This window comes from Bubalus kerabau, chromosome 7 (assembly GCF_029407905.1).
Source record: "Bubalus kerabau isolate K-KA32 ecotype Philippines breed swamp buffalo chromosome 7, PCC_UOA_SB_1v2, whole genome shotgun sequence".
In the NCBI taxonomy this organism is placed as follows: Eukaryota; Metazoa; Chordata; class Mammalia; order Artiodactyla; family Bovidae; genus Bubalus; species Bubalus kerabau.
The window spans coordinates 11830794-11851406 of NC_073630.1; the positions used below are offsets into that span (position 1 = coordinate 11830794).

A 20613-nucleotide genomic window follows, 5' to 3' on the forward strand; every position below is an offset into this window, starting at 1 on the left:
CTGGTTCCAGACCTACTGAATCAGAAACACTGGGATTGGGGCCCAGCAATTCCTATATTAACAAGCCCTCTAGGTGGTTTTTGTATACTTAAAATTTTGACAACTGCTGGAATTAAAGAATCAAGGAGTGAATGCTTTAAGAATTTGATGTATTTAGAGAATCTGAGTTTCATCTGCTATGAGTATGTTCAAAGGAAAGAAATATTTTATATTAAATTGGCCTGCATTGGGGAAATCTTTAATTGCTCTAATAGCAATTCCTCCTAGGCATGGTATTCAAGAACATATGGAGGAGAATAGATGTGAGACATGATCCACACCAGGGAACTACACCAGAGAAACTTATGAATGTAGAGGTGTATTAGTTTTCTATGGATTTATAAAAAAATAACCATAAGCTTAAGGTCACAGCTTAATTATTTCACAACTTCTATAGATCAAAGTTCTCACATGGCTCTTCGTGGGCTAAAATCAAGAAGTTCACAAGAGTAGCATTTCTTACTGCATGCTCTGCAGAGGAATCCACTTCCAGGTTCATTCATGTTGTTGGCCAAATTCAGTTCCTGGAGGTTGCTCCTAGAAGCCCCTATATAGTTCATGCAAACAGCCACCTACACCAAATCCTTCTCTGACTTTCCCTGTTGCTGCTCCTATTCTGCCTTCCTCATTCCACTGTATCTGTCTACTCCAGCCAGAGAATGTTGCTGCTTTTAAGGGATCATGTGGCTAGACTGGGCCCACCTGGATAATCTAAATTACTCTCCTTATTTTAAGGTCCATAGCCTCAATGACATCTGCAAACTCCTCCTTTTCTATGTAACATCATATATTCACAGGTTCCAGGGATTAGAACAGGGGCAACTTTGGAGAATCATGATTCAGCCTGCTGTGTAGAGGAATTAATTCATTCTTGCCTCTAGCTACAGTATTAACTATGCCAGGCTCTGGAGTATAAAAAAGAATGAATGCTATATTCTCTATTTCAAGAATTTTATAGTCTAGACTGTGTCAAATCAGATGAGGGAATCAGAGAGCTATCTTATTTATGAGACAATTCACCTGGAATAGTGATTCTGAAATATACTATAATATACTATATAATACTATAATAATTAATAATAACAAGAGTCTCAGCAGAATTTCAGTGGCAGGTATTTCCATTTAGAAAGTCTATCCATTTGTCAAGGTCCCAGGTAGGGGACTTGGTAACACCTCACTCTCCAGACCTGGTGAGAAGCAGGAAACAGGAGTTCTCAATCATTAGACCTAAACAGAGTTCCAGTCCCTCAAAGCAAGGGAGGCATCATGAGTGAAATTAGTGAAAACTTAGAGACCAAAGTGGAAATGCAGCAGTAGAACTCAACCTTATCATTGTAAAAAGGAAGAGGATACTAGGATTTGGGAGAACTATGCACATACAGAAGCATTTTCCTTGGTGGTTCTGGGTGTTGTGTCTGATTGGTACTAAAGAGAATTAAGGAAGCAGTTCAGGAGAACAGTGGTCATTACTGGGGTATGTTTAGGACCAACAGAAGCTTGTATGCAAACACCTGCTCGGGGTTCTGATGCAGAGAAGGACTGGTCCTGGAGATTCTGTCAGGAGGCCTTGAACTCAAAGAACTTCACCGTCCTTGACTACTTTCTACGTGCGTTTGGCAATCCTCTGTCAAATTGGAAACTTTTCTTTGTATTTTAGATAAAAGGTGTAAAGATGGGTAAAACAATAGGCCAAGTGGTAATGGCAGCTGAGAATTTAAGGTGTGGGACATGAAAGATGTCTTTGAAAACAGATTCATGTCTCATAGGTCAACAGCCCTTTGCTGAATTCAGCTTTTTAAAATGATTGTGGGCTTGAATAGTTTATATTAGCTTATCTTCCATCTTTCTTTCCTCCCTTTCTTTCCATTTTATTATGGATTGTATTAGTATCTTTTATAATAATCCATTAGAAAATTATGAGAGTGGGAATCTTTAAATGTTTTCAGTTTTTAGTGACTAGAACAGGGGGTGATATTAGTACATGCCAAGCCCAGATACCTTACTTTCTGCTTTACTCAGCACATTTTGCTTCCTAGATAGAGCACATTCCTTCTCCAGAAATGGGGCATTTTGTATGAAAACAAAGAAAAATTAAATGATTTCCAAAATTGTATTTTTCAGTGAGAAAATAACAGCTAGAATATCACTATATAATTCCTAGTCTCCCAGTGTTTCTCATTAAAGTGAAAAGCAAAGGAAAGCGATTAAAGATTTATCCTATGTATATAGGCAAATCTTTCCTACTGATGTAAAGTGAGAGAAAAAAGAGAGCCAAAGTAGGTCTTTTGGGAGAGCGTATGATTCAGGAAATACTTAGCACCCTGAAAGCTTCTGAGAAGTAAAGATAAAAGAGAGAAGTTGATAGGGGAGAGCAAATAGTTGTGAGTGTGGGAAGGAATTGCCCTCGAGATTTTTAAGTCACATTTCTAAGTTGTGAGACTTTTTTTTTTAATTGAATGAGCTTGACTTTTAAACAGCCATTGGCATGTATGTATGTTGATTATTGCTATTTCAATTTTGTATTAGAAATCCCACCAGAGACGCAGTCTGTTGCTTTTAACAATCTAACCTGACTCAGGTAACAGAAAGTCAATCCTCAACAGGACATTATTCAATCCTGGAGCTAAGGCTCTGGTGTCGGTGGACCTTTGGGGATCAGATCTCACTTCTCATTGTGTCCTGGCTGCCGCACATTAAGAAAGATTAGTGATAGCTGGCAGTTTTAATACTACATTCAATTGTATGTGTTCACATTACAGTTTTATTGCCAATTGGATCCTAATCTTTATAATATTGTTTGGGGGGCACAAGATCATGGGGAATAAGGACAGAGGTTTGTGTTGGATTTTTGGCTCACTCCAAGAGGTGACCTTCCATAAATTAGTTACCTTTCCCTTCAATCAGCATGAACTGCAATCTGTTGACTTGTGTCAAAGCTAACTGCAGGTGGTTTCCACCTGAGACATAGGATCCATATAATTTGTTGTTTTCCTGTGAATCTTATGTGAATTAACTTTTGCCTCATCAACCACAGAGAAGAGAAATTTCTTAAAAAACTTTTTAGAAAGCACTTATGTTAAAAAGCATATATTGTTATGGAAATATTAAATAATGATAATTAACTATTGGAATAGAGATTGAGGGACTAAAGATAGCTCACTCCAGGCAAAACTGAGCAAGTTCTTTTAACTGTGCTAATATTATACAGAAAATATAACCAAAGATATGTTTTATTCAATAGCCTCACTGACATAGTTCTCTTGAGTCTTCTCATTTGAAATTGCCTCTGCTAATTGCTTCAGCTTTTTCCAACAAATATATTACAGAGCCAAGAAAGCCCATTGTTTGAACCACTGATGCTTGGGGCAGGTGGGCCACAGCTACATGAGACATAAAAATCACAGCTGGAATGCTTCTCTTCTTTGTCTCATTCTAAATATTTTATCTTAAAATATAGTACTCAATTCTGGAAATATGACCATACTAATTCTTTAGGGAAGCTGTCCAATATTCCTAATTTTTCTACACTTTTAAATGAAAACTGAAAAGTTACATTACAGTCCTGCTATTACTAATAATTACTATGTCTTCTACAATATAATTAAGAGAATTCTATCTTTGTTTTAAATTTGTTGAATTTCATTTAGTTGATCTCCAGTCACATAAAGTCTACCATTTTATAAACCAGAATATAATAATGTTGGAAAGTAAAGCTATAGATTACCACATATTGTCTCCAGTATAGCAAATCCATATGTGAACAGAATTTATTCTGAACCTGAGAAAAACAAACATGGGTCAACATAAGACAAGCTCATTTAATAAAACTGCATAACTGCGTAACGTTGCTACTTTTTGATTTATAAGAAAATTACATATTGAAACACTAAATTAAATGAACACTAAATGAACACTAAATTCCATTAAGTAATAATATAATTTATAATAATCTTGCCAAATACACATGACCAGATGCCTATTCAGAATTCTAATATTTTCTTAGAAATTAAGGCAAAGAATCCGAAGACACAAGTTGATTTTATTTAGTTTTCAGACAAGAAAAAAATTATAATTTATGGGAAAGTTCTTTCTCTTGGCATTTGCCTGTTTTCCTCTTTATTACCAATTGATCTCTTTTCTTCCATGGGCTATTTTTCACTGCTCTATTTTCCCTACTTCTTTAACAAGAAAAGACTCTTGGAAAGCATAATTAACATCTTCAAGTGTATATGAAAGTCTTAACTTCCTGCTAGATAATAAAGTCATTCTAGTTCAAAATTCTATTAAAAAATGTTGTTATATTTATTTCCAGTCACTTTAAAAGCTAGGATAAAAAGGTCTTAAGATCTTGTTAAGGAGTGTTGCTGCTAGTAATCCATGGAGTAGATAATTAATTTAGAAATATTGTTTTTAAAATGTAAAAAAAAAAATTTAGTTATTTTAAAATACTAATGACTTCCCTTTACATGGTACAGCTGATACAAGTTTGTGAATTTCCTATTTAGTAAATCTCAGTACCTTTTCTATCAGGCAGGAAATATATATATCTAGCATCACCTGACATTGCATTGTTATTGATGAGAGGTATTAATTGCTGGCAAATAGAATCATCCTTCATTATAAAAGGCAAAGATCCATTTCTCAATCCCTCTCTCTCTCTCTAAATGACACATGTCATTTGCTAAAACAATTTCCTTGGACTATATCATTATTATGGGATGGATGTTTATGCCTTTCAAAATTTAATGTTGAAGCCACCTGTGGTGGTTTTTGGAGATGGTCTTTGGGGAGGTAATTAGGGTTAAATCAGGTCATGATGCTGTGGCACCCATGATGGGATTAGTGCCCTTATGAGAAGAGACACTAGAGGGCTTGTTCTCTCTCTCTCTCTCCCTCTCTCTCTCTCTCTCTGTCTGTCTGTCTCTGCCACTTGAGAACACAAGAAGACAGCAGTCTGTTAACCAGCAAGAGAGCTCTTACAGAACTTGACCATGCTGACACCCTGATCTTGGACTTCCAGTATTCAAAACTGTGGGAAATACATGGTTTCTTGTTAATTAGACACACTGTTTAAGATACTTTGGACTGTTATAGAAGCTCAAAAGGACTAAGACACAGTTCAAGCTAACCCAATCATAGCATTCATTTTTTATTCCATATAGATTTAATAAGAACATATTCAATCTCAGCAGCTTTCTTGACCATATCTCCCCTGTGAAAGGCATATTTACAACCATAATTCAATGACTCGGTGCTTTTACTCTTCTGTATATTTACTTAGCATTAATGTTTTAGCAGGAGACAGTGGTACCTTGCAAACACTGCAAACATTTTAATACTATAACACCCAACAAAATGCAGACTTGCATATGTATTTTGAAAGGTGAAAAAGGCTAAATTTCTAGAGATTTGTGATAAATTCTAGAGCTGAAAAATTGTTTCTTATTTCTAGACAATAAAAGATTTTATGTAAAACTACATTTTTAAAAACTGTGCCTGTATCCTTTTCACTGGTATTATAAAACTGTTCATTACATTGCAAGCAAATTGACTATAGTACTCATTACAAAGTGAAATAATAAATAAAAACAACGAAAAGAATGTTTCCTCATAAGGATAATTTATTTGCGTCTAGAAAATTTATTATACTTTCATGGATTGCTATTCTTGACTTGAGCAGCATTTACCTCCCCATAGCTGAAACAAGCTTACAATTTTTTAATCAGAGGAAACTAGCAATTTTACAATTTCAACTAGATTATAATATATAGTCTTGTTGTTTTTTGCCACAAAGCCCTGACTGCTAAACTATTATATTTGTCACTAGCATGATCAAGTAGGGCAAAAACTTAAGAATGTTCTTATATGCAACCCTATATGCATCTTTTAGAACATTCCAATAAATCTCATGTTATTATCCATGAGAAATTTAACTAGGCTAATTGACTACATGGAACAAATTAGTGTGAACCTCATTTATTTAGTATAGTCATGAAAAATTGAAAATGTCTGTTTTGATTATCTGACATAGAAAGACACAAAAGTCCTACTAGAGAATTTTTAATGGGACATATAACCAGTTGATGTTTTAATTAATATTTAATCTGTATATTATATATATGCACTTATGTATATATGTACATTAAAATAAAATATTGGCTAATAGCAAATGCTATGAAAGATAAATATCAGCTTATTAAAATCCAATTTAAATAATTCTAAACTGTATGTATATTTGATCTATTGATTTTTATGAAGCCTATGTTTAATATAACAGTTTCTCGATAATCTAATCATAGTTATTGTCTTTAATAATTTCATGATATAATAAATACAGAAATAAAATTATCATTATTATCTTGCCCTTAATTAGTAGCAAAATTACAGTAAAATTTTACTAATTTGCATGAGTGAAAGAGGAAAAACAGTAAACTGATGGAATTTTGAATCACGAAAAATATTATAAGGAATTATGGTTTTATTGTGCTCACATAGATATAAAAAGTAGGTTAACAAAGTGATATCTAATGTCCAGAGAAGCACTAACAACAGATAAAAGGGAATGATTTATACACTTTCTCATTTATCATGACTTATTAATTATTAATAACATCTTTAGATTTTGTTCTGTTAAACAGTTTAGATGTGCTCCTTGGAAACACTATTACCAAGGCTTAACATTTTTTTTAAAGCTAGCTGTATTGCCAGGGGTTAGAAATAAGCTCTGGAAGAATAAAAATAGATTCTTTACATTCCATTGTCAAAATCAGCCCCTTCTGACAGCATAGAAGAGAACATATTATTCCAACTTCCTAGGAATAAAAGAAATTTTCTGGTAACTGAAATCAGGAGAGTATAAGACATATATTTGATACAAGTAAAAGCTATAATTCAGGTAATATGTGCAATTTCTATTCGAGTTCTAGAAAAGTTATTGTGGCTAATTTACATATTGCCTCAAATATACAAATGACATCTGACTTACCTATGAAAAATATTTTTTCATCTTTCTTTATAAATTTGAGATTGACACAAGGAGGCCTGTTAGCACTGCCTACTACATATTTTCTCCCTAAAGCTGGGTGAGAGATAAATTCACTTAATTACTATTTGAGAATAATTAAATATAAACTTACTAGGTGTCAAGAACTGAGCCAGGTGCTGAGTATACAATTCAAAAAAGACAGTCTTCATCCTCATGGTCCACAGAGTTAAGTGAAAGAGCTGGATATTAAACAATTTGTAACACAAATAAATAATTACAATTGTTATAATGCTATAAAGGAAAAAATAAAGGATCTTAAAATTGAAACGGTTCAGCTGGGTCCCAAATAGAGGGATCTGCAAGGATTTGGCCATACGTTTTTATCCAGCGATGACTAAGATAGTGAAATCTAAACCTAAAGGACATCATTAAACTAATCATTAGGGAGTACACTTGTTCTAGAGAATACATAATTTCTTAGACTTTACCCATGGCTTAAATGAAATGAATCTTAGCATCATTTCTCTTTGTTTTTTCAGACAATATTCACAAAGCAACATTTTGATTACCAACTTAGAATTCCTAGTACCTTTGCACTGGGAAAGAAAAACACAGAACAACACACACAAATATTTTAGTCACTGGAAAAAATTACCTCATTAGAATGTAATATGTAAGTGCAGGAAATTCTTTTCCTCCAACTTTATTGACAAATAATGAACATATATCCAGACTGAGCTAGAGAGACTGAGTCAGGTCTACCTTTGAGTGTCTCCTGTGGACAGCAGTGGCTGGCATCAGGGGCAGGGGATCTGGGCGCAATAGACCTGGAGGTGGCATAAGCCCTCTTGGAGGAGGTCACCATTAACCCCACCATAGAGCCCCCAGAACCTACACAGGACTGGAGAAACAGACCCTTAGAGGGCACAAACAAAACCTTGTGTGCACCGGGACCCAGGAGAAAATGGAGCACTGACCCAAGAGACTGACCCAGAATGCCTGTGAGTATCCAGGAATCTCCGGCGGAGGCATCGATTAGCCTGCTGCAGGGTTGGGGCCACTGAGTGCTGCAGTGCATGCACAGGATATTTTGAAGGAAGTCACCATTATCTTCATTACCTCCACCATAGTTTGGTCAAACAACAGGGAGGGAACAAGCCCTGCCCAACAGAAAACAGGATTAAAGATTTGCTGAGCATGGCCTGACCACCAGATCAAGAACCAATTTCCCCCACAGTCAGTTTCTACCATCAGGAAGCTTCCATAAGCTTTTTATTCTTATCTCAGAGTGCCGACAGAATGAAAACCAAAATCACAGAAAACTAATCAAACTGATCACATGGAACACAGCATTATCTAACTGGAAGACTATGAGCCATGCCCTGTAGGGCTAGCCAAGACAGGTCATGGTGGAAAGTTCTGACAAAATATGGTCCACTGGAGAAGGGAATGGCAAACCACTTGAAATTCTTGCCTTGAAAACCCCATCGGTTCAGTTCAGTCATTCAGTCGTGTCCAACTCTTCGCAACCCCATGAACTGCAGCAAGCCAGGCCTCCCTGTCCATCACCAACACAAGGATTTTACTCAAACTCATGTCCACTGAGTCAGTGATGCCATCCAACCATCTCTGTTGTCCCCTTCTTCTCCTGCCTTCAATCTTTCCCAGCATCAGGGTCTTTTCCAATGAGTCAGCTCTTTGAATCAGGCGATGAACGTATTGGAGTTTCAGATTCAACATCAGTCCCTCCAATGAATTCAGGACTGACTTCCTTTAGGGTGGACTGGTTGGATATCCACGCAGTCCAAGGAACTCTCAAGAGTCTTCTCCAACACCACAGTTCAAAAGCATCAATTCTTCGGCACTCAGCTTTCTTTATACTCCAACTCTAATAATCATTCATGACTACTGGAAAAAACATAGCCTTGACTAGATGGACTTTGGTAGCAAAGTAATGTCTCTGCATTTTAGTATGCTGTCTAGGTTGGTCATACCTTTTCTTCCAAGGAGCAAGTGTCTTTTAATTTCATGGCTGCAGTCACCATCTGCAGTGATTTTGGAGCCCAGAAAAATAAAGTCTGACACTCTTTCCACTGTTTCTCCCTCTGTTTGCCATAAAGTGATGGGACTGGATGCCATGATTTTAGTTTTCTTAATGTTGAACTTTAAGCCAACTTTTTCACTCCACACTTTCATTTTCATTAAGAGGCTCTTTAGTTATTCATTGTTTTCTGCCATAAGAGTAGTATCATCTGCATATCTGAGGTTATTGATATTTCTCCCAGAAATCTTGATTCTAGCTTGTGCTTCATCCAGCCCAGTGTTTCTCATAATGTACTCTGCATATAAGTAAATAAGCAGGGTGACAATATACAGCCTTGGCGTACTCCTTTCCCAATTTGGAACCAGTCTGTTGTTCCATGCCCAGTTCTGATTGTTGCTTCCTGACATGCATACAGATTTCTCAAGAGACAGGTCAGGTGGTCTGGTATTCCCATCTCTTTCAGAATTTTCCACAGTTTGTTGTGATCCACACAGTCAAAACCTTTGGCATAGGCAATAAAGCAGATGTAGATGCTTTTCTGGAACTCTCTTGCTTTTTCCATGATCCAGCGGATATTGGCAATTTGATCTCTGGTTCCTCTGCCCTTTCTAAAACCAGCTTGAACATCTGGAAGTTCAGAGTTCACGTATTGTTGAAGCTTGGCTTGGAGAATTTTGACCATTACTTTACTAGCATGTAAGATGAGTGCTTCCAAATAAGAAAAGGAGTACGTCAAGGCTGTATATTGTCACCCTGCTTATTTAACTTCTATGCAGAGTACATCATGAGAAACGCTGAGCTGGAAGAAGCACAAGCTGGAATCAAGATTGCCAGGAGAAATATCAATAACCTCAGATATTCAGATGACACCACCATTATTATGGCAGAAAGTGAAGAGGAACTAAAAAGCCTCTTGATCAAAGTGAAAGAGGAGAGTGAAAAAGTCGGCTTAAAGCTCAACATTCAGAAAACAAAGATCATGGCATCTGGCCCATCACTTCATGGGAAATAGATGGGGAAACAGTGTCAGACTTTATTTTTCTGGGCTCCAAAACCACTGCAGATGGTGACTGCAGCCATGAAATTGAGACGCTTACTTCTTGGAAGGAAAGTTATGACCAACCTAGATAGCATATTCAAAAGCAGAGACATTACTTTGCCAACAAAGGTCCGTCTAGTCAAGGCTATGGTTTTTCCAGTGGTCTTGTATGGATGTGAGAGTTGGACTGTGAAGAAAGCTGAGTGCCAAAGAATTCATGCTTTTGAACTGTGGTGTTGGAGAAGACTCTCAAGAGTCCCTTGGACTACAAGGAGATCCAACCCGTCCATTCTAAAGGAGATCAGTCCTGGGTGTTCTTTGGAAGGACTGATGCTGAAGCTGAAACTCCAATACTTTGGCCACCTCATGCGAAGAGTTGACTAATTGGAAAAGACTCTGATGCTGGGAGGGATTGGGGGCAGGAGGAGAAGGGGACAACAGAGGATGAGATGGCTGGATGGCATCACCGAGTCGATGGACATGAGTTTGGGTGAACTCCGGGATTTGGTGATGGACAAGGAGGCCTGGCATGCTGCAATACATGGGGTCAAAAGAGTCAGACACGACCTAGCGACTGAACTGAACTGAAGATAAGTGCAATTGGATGGTAGTTTGAGCATTCTTTGGCATTGCCTTTCTTTGGGATTGGAATGAAAACTGACCTTTTCCAATCCTGTGGCCACTGCTGAGTTTTCCAAATTTGCTGGGATATTGAGTGCAGCACTTTCACAGCATCATCTTTCAGGATTTGGAATAGCTCAACTGGAATTCCATCACCTCCACTAGCTTTGTTCCTAGTGATGCTTTCTAAGGCCCACTTGACTTCACATTCCAGGATGTCTGGCTCTAGGTGAGTGATCACACCATCGGGATTATCTGGGTCATGAAGATCTTTTTGTACAGTTTTTCTGTGTATTCTTGCCACCTCTTCTTAATATCTTCTGCTTCTGTTAGGTCTATACCATTTCTGTCCTTTATTGAGCCCACCTTTGCATGAAATGTTGCCTTGGTATCTGTAATTTTCTTGAAGAGATGTCTAGTCTTTCCCATTCTATTGTTTTCCTCTATTTCTTTGCATTGATCACTGAGGAAGGCTTTCTTATCTCTCCTTGCTATTCTTTGGAACTCTGCGTTGAAATGGGTATGTCTTTTTTTTTTCTCCTTGCTTTTCACTTCTCTTTTTTTCACAGCTATTTGTAAGACCTCCTCAGATAGCCATTTTGCTTTTTGCATTTCTTTTGTAGGGAGATGGTCTTGCTCCCTGTCTCCTGTACACTGTCATGAACCTCCAACCATAGTTCATCAGGCACTCTGTCTATCAGATCTGGTCCCTGAAATCTACTTCTCACTTCCACTGTATGATCATTAAGGATTTGCTTTAGGTCATACCTGAATGGTCTAGTGGTTTTCCCCACTTTCTTCTATCTAAGTCTGAATTTGGCAATAGGAGTTCATGATCTGAGCCACAGTCAGATCCTGGTCTTGTTTTTGCTGACTGTATAGAGCTTCTCCATCTTTGGCTGCAAGGAATATAATCAATCATATTTTGGTGTTGACCATCTCCTGATGTTCACGTGTAGTCTTCTCATGTGTTGTTGGAAGAAGGTGTTTGCTATGACCAGTGCATTCTCTTGGCAGAACTCTATTAGCCTTTGCCCTGCTTCATTCTGTACTCCAATGCAAATTTGCCTATTACTCCAGGTGTTTCTTGACTTCCTACTTTTGCATTCCGGTCCCCTACTGTTCAAGAAAACCCCATGAACAGTATGAAAAGGCAAAAAGATAGGCATTGAAAGATGCACTCCCCAGATCCATAGGTGCCCAATATGCTACTGGAGAAGAGTGGAGAAATAACTCCAGGAAAGATGAAGAGACATAGCAAAAGTGAAAACAACACGCCCAGTTGTTGATGTGACTGGTGATGGAAGTCTGATGCTGTAAAGAACAATTTTGTGCAGGAACCTGAAATGTTAGATCCATGAATCAAAGTAACTTGTAAGTGGTCAAATAGGAGATGACAAGAGTGAACATCAACATTTTAGGAATCAGTGAACTAAACTAGACTGGAATGGGTAAATTTAACTCAGATGACCAATTTATCTACTTCTGTGGACAAGAGACCCTTAGAAGAAATGGAGTAGCCATCATAGTCAATAAAAGAATCCAAAATGCAATTTTTAGGGTCAATCTCAAAAACGATGAAATGATCTCTGTTTGTTTCCAGTCAGTCAGTTCAGTCTCTCAGTCATGTCCGACTCTTTGCGATCCATGAATTGCAGCACGCCAGGCCTCCCTGTCCATCACCAACTCCCAGAGTTCACTCAAACTCACGTCCATCGAGTCGGTGATGCCATCCAGCCATCTCATCCTCTGCCGTCCCCTTCTTCTCCTGCCCCCAATCCCTCCCAGCATCAGAGTCTTTCCAATGAGTCAACTCTTCGCATGAGGTGGCCAAAGTACTGGAGTTTCAGCTTTAGCATCATTCCTTCCAAAGAACACCCAGGACCAATCTCCTTTAGAGTGGACTGGTTGGATTTCCTTGCAGTCCAAGTGACTCTCAAAAGTCTTCTCCAACACCACAGTTCAAAAGCATCAATTCTTTGGCACTCAGCTTTCTTCACAGTCCAACTCTCACATCCATACATGACCACTGGAAAAACCATAGCCTTCACTAGATGGACCTTTGTTGACAAAGTAATGAATGTCTTTGGTTTTGAATATGCTATCTAGGTTGGTCATAACTTTTCTTCTGAGGAGTAAGCGTCTTTTAATTTCATGGCTGCAATCACCATCTGCAGTGATTTTGGGACCCAGAAAAAGTCTGACACTGTTTCCACTGTTTCCCCATCTATTTCCCATGAAATGATGGGGCCAGGTGCCATGATCTTAGTTTTCTGAATGTTGAGCTTTAAGCCAACTTTTTCACTCTCCTCTTTCACTTTCATCAAGAGGCTTTTTAGTTCCTCTTCACTTTCTGCCATAAGGGTGGTGTCATCTGCATATCTGAGGTTTGTTTCCAAGGAACCATTAAATATCACAGTAATCCAAGTCTATGCCCCAACCAGTAATGCTGAATAAGCTGAAATTGAATGGTTCTATAAAGACCTACCAGACCTTCTAGAACTAACAAACAAAAAACATGTCCTTTTCATTATCGGGACTGGAATACAAAGGTAGGAAGTCATGAGATACCTGGAGTAACAGGCAAATTTGGCTTTGGCATACAAAATGAAAGAGGGCAAAGGCTAACAGAGTTTCCCCAAGAGAATGCATTGGTCATTGCAAACACCCTCTTCCAACAACACAAGAGAAGATTCTACATATGGACATCACCACATGGTCAATACTGAAATCACATAGATTATATTCTTTGCAGCCAAAGATGGAGAAGCTCTATACAGTCAGCAAAAACAAGAACAGGAGCTGACTGTGGCTCAGATCATGAATTCAGACTTCAATAGAAGAAATGGAAAACCACTAGACCATTCAGGTATGAACTAAATCAAATCCCTTTCAATTATACAGTGGAAGTGACAAATAGATTCAAGGGATTAGATCTGACAGATAGAGTCCCTGAAGAACTATGGACGGAGGTTGAAGAAACTGTAGAGGAGGCAGTGGTCAAGACCATCTCCAAGAAAAAGAAATGCAAAAAGGCAAAATGTTGTCTGAGAAGGCATTACAAATAGCTGAGAAAAGAAGCTAAGTGAAAGGCAAAGGAGAAAAGGAAAGGTTTTCTTTGAATCTTGAATTCAAATTTGCTTTTGTATGCATTTGAAATGATGGGACCCATTTGAATGCAGACATACAAAGAATAGCAAGGAGAGATAAGAAAGCCTTCCTCAGTGATCAATGCAAAGAAATAGAGGAAAACAATAGAATGGGAAAGACTAGACATCTCTTCAAGAAAATTAGAGATACATTTCATGCAAAGATGGGCACAATAAAGGACAGAAATGGTATAGACCTAACAGAAGCAGAAGATATTAAGAAGAGGTGGCAAGAATACACAGAAGAACTATACAAAAATGATCTTCATGACCCAGATAACCACCATGTGTGATCACCCACATAGAGCCAGACATCCTGGAATTGGAGGTCAAGTGGACCTTAGAAAGCATCACTAGGAACAAAGCTAGTGGAGGTGATGGAATTCCAGTTGAGCTATTTCAAATCCTAAAAGATGATGCTGTGAAAGTGCTGCATTCAATATCCCAGCAAATTTGGAAAACTCAGCAGTGGCCACAGGACTGGAAAAGGTCAGTTTTCATTCCAATCCCAAAGAAAGGCAATGCTGAAGAATATTCAGACTATTGCACAATTGCACTCATCTCACATGGTAGCAAAGTAATGCTCAAAATTCTCCAAGAAAGGCTTCAACAGTATGTGAACTGTGAGCTTCCACATGTTCAAGCTGGATTTAGAAAAGCCAAAGGAACCAGGGATCAAATTGCCACATCCAGTGGATCATTGAAAAAGCAACAGAATTCCAGAAAAACATCTATATCTGCTTTATTGCCTATGCCAAATCCTTTGACTGTGTAGATCACAACAAACTGTGGAAAATTCTGAAAGAGATGGGAATACCAGGCCACCGACCTGCCTCCTGAGAAATCTGTATGCAGGTCAAGAAGCAACAGTTAGAACTGGACATGGAACAAGACTTGTTCCAAATAGGGAAAGGAGTATGTCAAGGCTGTATATTGTCACCCTGCTTATTTAACTTATATGCAAAGTACATCATGCGAAATGCTGGGCTGGATGAAGCACAAGCTGGAATCAAGATTGCTGGGAGAAATATCAATAACATCAGATACGCAGATGATACCACCCTTATGGCAGAAAGAGTGGGAGAACTAAAGAGCCTCTTGATGAAAGTGAAAGAGGAGAGTGAAAAAAGTTGGCTTAAAACTCAACATTCAGAAAGCTAAGATCATGGCATCTGGTCCCATCACTTCATGGCAAATAGATGGGGAAACAGTGGAAACAGTGACAGACTTTATTCTTTAGGGCTTCAACAAAATCACTGCAGATGGCAACTGCAGCCATGAAGTTAAAAGACACTTGTTCCTTGGAAGCTATGACCAACCTAGACAGGATATTAAAAAGCAGAGACATTACTTTGCCAACAAAGGCCTGCCTATTTAAAGCTATGTTTTTTCCAGTAGCCATGTATGGATGTGAGAGTTGGACCATAAAGAAGGTTGAGTGCCAAAGAATTGATGATTATGGACTGTGGAGAAGACTCTTGAGAGTCCCTTGGATTGCAAGGAGATTCAACCAGTCCATCTTAAAGGAAATCAGTCCTGAACATTCATTTGAAGGACGGATGCTGAAGCTGAAACTCCAATACTTTGGCCGCCTGATGTGAAGAGCTGACTCATTGGAAAAGACCCTGATGCTGGGAAAGATCGAAGGCCGGAGAAGACAGGGACAACAGAGGATGGCATGGTTGGATAGCATCACCAACTCAATGGACATGAGTTTGAGTGAGCTCCGGTAGTTGGAGATGGTTAAGGAGGCCTGGTGTGCTGCAGTCCATGGGGTTACAAAAGAGTCAGACATGACTGAGTGACTGAGCGAATTGATGGACATACAGCATATACATGTAAGTTTAAGGTGTGCTGTGTGATGATTTCATTCATATGTATATTGCAGTATTATTATTTTAATACAGTTAAACCTCCTCTATCACCTCATATAATTACAATTTTTTATAGTGATAACATTTTAGATATACTCTTTTAGCAACTTTCAAGTATGTAGTACCATATTGTTAACTAAAGTCCCCAAAGTGTACTTTAAGTCCCTGGAATTTATTTATCTTAGAATTAGAAGTTTGTAATTTTTGACCAACCTCTCCCCATCCACACACCTCCCTCCTCTGGTTCCTCTTTCTAAGAGTCTGGATTTTTTAGATTTTACATATCTGTGAGATCATAGAATATTTTTCTTTCTCTCTCTGACTTTTTCATTTAGTACAATGCCCTTAAGGTCCATTCATTTTGTCATAAAAGGCAGGGTTTCCTTCATGTTTATGACTGAATAATATTCCATTGGATATATACCCCATACTTTTTATCCACCTTCTGTTGTATGTCATTAAAGTTCCTTCCATATCTTGGCTACAGTGAGTAATGTTACAGTGAACATGGGGGTTCACATACCTCTTCAAGGTAGTAATTTTATTTACTTTACATGCCCAGAAGTAGGATTGCTGGATTCTATCATAATTTTATTTTTACTTTCTTGAGGAAACTTCATACTGTTTTCTAAAACAGTCCACCTCTGCTAGTCCCTGGCTAGCCTAGGCCAGAGCTGGGCTGTATGGTGAAGTTGGGTGCCCATTTCACTCTCCTTCTCCCGTCGGGAGAATGTCTGCTTCTGCACTGGGCTGCCTGGGCTTGGAGGAGGGATGGTGGGGCTAAACTACCTTTCCTACCTTTATCAGTACATCTTCTCTTATTTCTATGCTTCACTCAGGTGGTATAATCCCTTACCTGTATTCATAGCTCTTGGTAAGATATTTTCATGCACAAAAAATTGTTCAAATTGGTGTTTTCTTTTTCATTTTTAATATGAAGTTTGGATGTGGTGGTGATTAGTGCTTTTTCGCTCTATCTGTTATTTTTCCTTTTTTTTTTTTTTTTTTTTGTCGTTTGGAGGAAACTATACTGAGTAATAACGCTACTAGCCTTTCTCTATCTTCACATTAACTCTTCCCCCAGGAGAAGTAGTGAGTTAATTCATTGGAGTTTGGAATGAGAAACAGCATGTTTTTTATCCCCTTTGGCTATCACTTTTTTTTTTCTTTCCCAAGGAAGCATCCTTTGACTTTACCTCTGCCTACATCATTAGTCATAAAAGCTAATCATTTCTATGTTGTGATAATTTAAATTTAACTTCTCAAGATGATAGACATGAACTTTGTCATTAGGTGTCTTCTGATATGATAGAGTATGCTTATATTAATTTTTAAATTATTCACCATAAAGCAAACAAAAGTACTTTAAATAAAACATCAGGTTGGCACAGAGCTCCTAGGGATCTACAAAGCTGAAAGAGTAATGCGGTACTCAATACTAACAGCAATAAAATAAAGAATTTATTGTAAAAATGAGAGCTCTTCTCTTTACAAACTTTTTGGCATTATGCTAAACTTAGACATTTAAGAAATTTGAAAATTGTATATAAATAATTAAACATAGATGTATCTTGATTAAAAGCAATCCTATTAATTTTTAAACACTTTGATTTATGTGAGAGGGTTCTGTCTATGTTTTCATCTAGGAGTTTTACAGTGTCTGGTCTTACATTTAGGTTTTTAATCCATTTTGAGTTTATTTTTGTGTATGGTGTTAGTGTTCTAATTTCATTATTTTATATGTAGCTGTCTTTTCTCAATTGTATATTCTTTCCTCTTTTGTTATACATTAACTAGTGATAAGTGGATTTATTTCTGGGATTTTCTCCTGCTGCATTGATTTATATGTCTGTTTTTGTACCAGTAACATATTGTTTATTGCTCAGCCATAAAAAGAATGAAATAATGCCATTTGCAGTAACATGGATGGACTTAGAGATTATCATGCTGAATGAAGTATGTCATTTAGAGAAAAAATATCATTTGATATCACTTACATGTGGAATCTAGAAAAAAGATACAAATGAACTTATTTACAAAGCAGAAATAGACTCACAGATATAGAAAACAAATTCTTAGCTACCAAAGGGGAGGGAAGTAAGAATGAATTAGGAGTTTGGGATTAACAGATACACACTACTATATATGAAATAGATAAACAACAAGGACCTACTGTATAGGGGACTCTACTCAATATCTTATAAGAACCTATAATGGGAAAGAACCTGAAAAAAGAATAGATAGATATCTGAATCACTTTACTGTATACCTGAAACTAATACAACATTGTAAATTAACTATACTTCAATAAAAAAAAAATAAAAATTTAAATGCAAACTTACATATTGAACTAATATGAAATGAGAAGCTAGACTTTGAAAATAGAAGCTAGAGGTGAACACTTGTTATCCTTGTTTGATTTGCTATTTAGGAGCAGAGAGACTTCATTTTAAACATTTTCTATTGTGTCTGTCATGTATGTTCATTGAGTCATAATATTTGTCCCACCCCTACACTCCCAACTTACCTAAAAATATTACATATCATGTTTAACTTGTGAACTTTTGCCTTCAATTGCCCTAGTCCTGTAAAACTGTGTGTTCTCTTAAATTGTTATCTGAGAGGCTCCAGAGTCTCCCTGGAGACTACCATCCTGTATACCAATCAACTGCCATTGCTTCCAAGGAAGTAGGGAGACTCTTGCCATATTACATATTACTTGGGATAAAAAATAATCATTCTTCATCTTGAACAATTTTCTACAAATATTATTTGTGCTTAGATTGTTTATGTTCAACTTTGAAAACTCACAAAGGTTTATAAAGTGTGAAAGAGGTTGTTTATTATGAAACAAATTGCTATTACATGCTTATGTTTTTGAAGAGACTATCAAGTGTACACTATTTTTAAATAAAACAGTAAAAGAAAAAAGTCTATTTTGCAAAAAAGGGAAAAAAAAAAACCCCACAACACTTTAGGTGAACCATCATAAGAGCAAATGAATGAAAACAGTAACTTTGTTTCATTTTACCTTCTTATTCTATTAAGTCAGTATTTTAATTGACTTCCTGAAATGGTAACCTCCAAGCTCCCAGTCAGAATAGTACTCCTGGACCCCTTCACAAATCCATGGAGTAGTGCTGTTCAACTTTTTAAATAATGATGAAAATTGAACACATCTATTTGAACATCCTGTTTCATAAAGGGGCAAACTAATTGTTGTGACCTGAACTGTGACTACGCCAAAGCCTTTGTATGGATCACAACAAACTAGAAAATTCTTAAAGAGATGGAAATACCAGACCACTTGACTGTATTCTGAGACATCTGATGCAGGTCAGGAAGCAACAGTTAGAACTAGACATGGAACAACAGACTGGTTCCAAATAGGAAAAGGAGTACGTCAAGGTTGTTTATTGCCACCCTGCTTATTTAACTTATATGCAGAGTACATCATGCGTAATGCCAGGATGGATGAAGCACAAGCTGGAATCAAGATTGCCGGGAGAAATATCAATAACCTCAGATGTGCAGATGACACCACCATTAAGGCAGAAAGAGAACTAAAGAGCCTCTTGATGAAAGTGAAAGAGGAGAGTGAAAAGGTTGGCTTAAAGCTCAACATTCAGAAAATGAAGATCACGGCATCTGGTCCCATCAGTCAGTTCAGTTCAGTTGCTCAGTCGTGTCCGACTCTTTGCGACCCCATGAATCGCAGCACGCCAGGCCTCCCTGTCCATCACCAACTCCCGGAGTTCACTCAGACTCACGTCCATCGAGTCAGTGATGCCATCCAGCCATCTCATCCTCTGGCGTCCCCTTCTCCTTCTGCCCCCAATCCCTCCCAGCATCAGAGTCTTTTCCAATGAGTCAACTCTTTGCATGAGGTGGCCAAAGTACTGGAGTTTCAGCTTTAGCATCATTCCTTCCAAAGAAATCCCAGGGCTGATCTCCTTCAGAATGGACTGCTTGGATCTCCTTGCAGTCCAAGGAACTCTCAAGAGTCTTCTGCAACACCACAGTTCAAAGCATCAATTCTTTGGCGCTCAGCCTTCTTCACAGTCCAACTCTACATCCATACATGACCACTGGAAAAACCATAGCCTTGACTAGACGGACCTTTGTTGGCAAAGTAATGTCTCTGCTTTTGAATATGCTATCTAGGTTGGTCATAACTTTCCTTCCAAGGAGTAAGCATCTTTTAATTTCATGGCTGCAGTCACCATCTGCAGTGATTTTGGAGCCCAAAAAAATAAAGTCTGACACTGTTTCCCCATCTATTTCCCATGAAGTGATGGGACTGGATGCCATGATCTTCATTTTCTGAATGTTGAGCTTTAAGCCAACTTTTTCACTCTCCTCTTTCACTTTCATCTCATCACTTCATGGCAAATAGATGGGGAAACAGTGGAAACAGTGACAGACTTTATTCTTTTGGGCTTCAACAAAATCACTGCAGATGGTGACTGCAGGCATGAAATTAAAAGACATCTGCTCCTTGGAAGAAAAGCTATGACTAAACTAGACAGCATATTAAAAAGCAAAGACATTACTTTGCCAACAAAGGTCCGTCTAGTCAAAGCTATGTTTTTTCCAGTAGTCATGTATGGATGTGAGAGTTGGACTATAAAGAAAGCTTAGTGCCAAAGAATTGATGCTTATGAACTGTGGAGTTGGAGAAGATTCTTGAGAGTCCCTTGGACTGCAAGGAGATCCAATCAGTCCATCCTAAAGGAAATCAGTCCTGAATATTCATTGGAGGGACTGATGCTGAAGCTGAAACTCCAATACTTTGGCCACCTGATGCAAAGAACTGACTCATTTGAAAAGATCCTGATACTAGGAAAGATTGAAGGCAGGAG

The 20613-nt window shown here is 37.8% G+C and overlaps 1 long non-coding RNA gene across 1 annotated transcript; it reads right to left on the bottom strand.

Annotated features, from left to right (window-relative positions):
• Positions 1-3178: 3178 nt before the first annotated feature.
• Positions 3179-7910, bottom strand: LOC129657460 (uncharacterized). Its single transcript, XR_008716741.1, has 3 exons — positions 7787-7910; positions 7176-7263; positions 3179-3817 (listed from the first exon to the last, which is right to left on the bottom strand). It is a non-coding gene; the product is annotated as an uncharacterized LOC129657460 (long non-coding RNA).
• Between the last annotated feature and the right edge of the window lie 12703 nt (positions 7911-20613).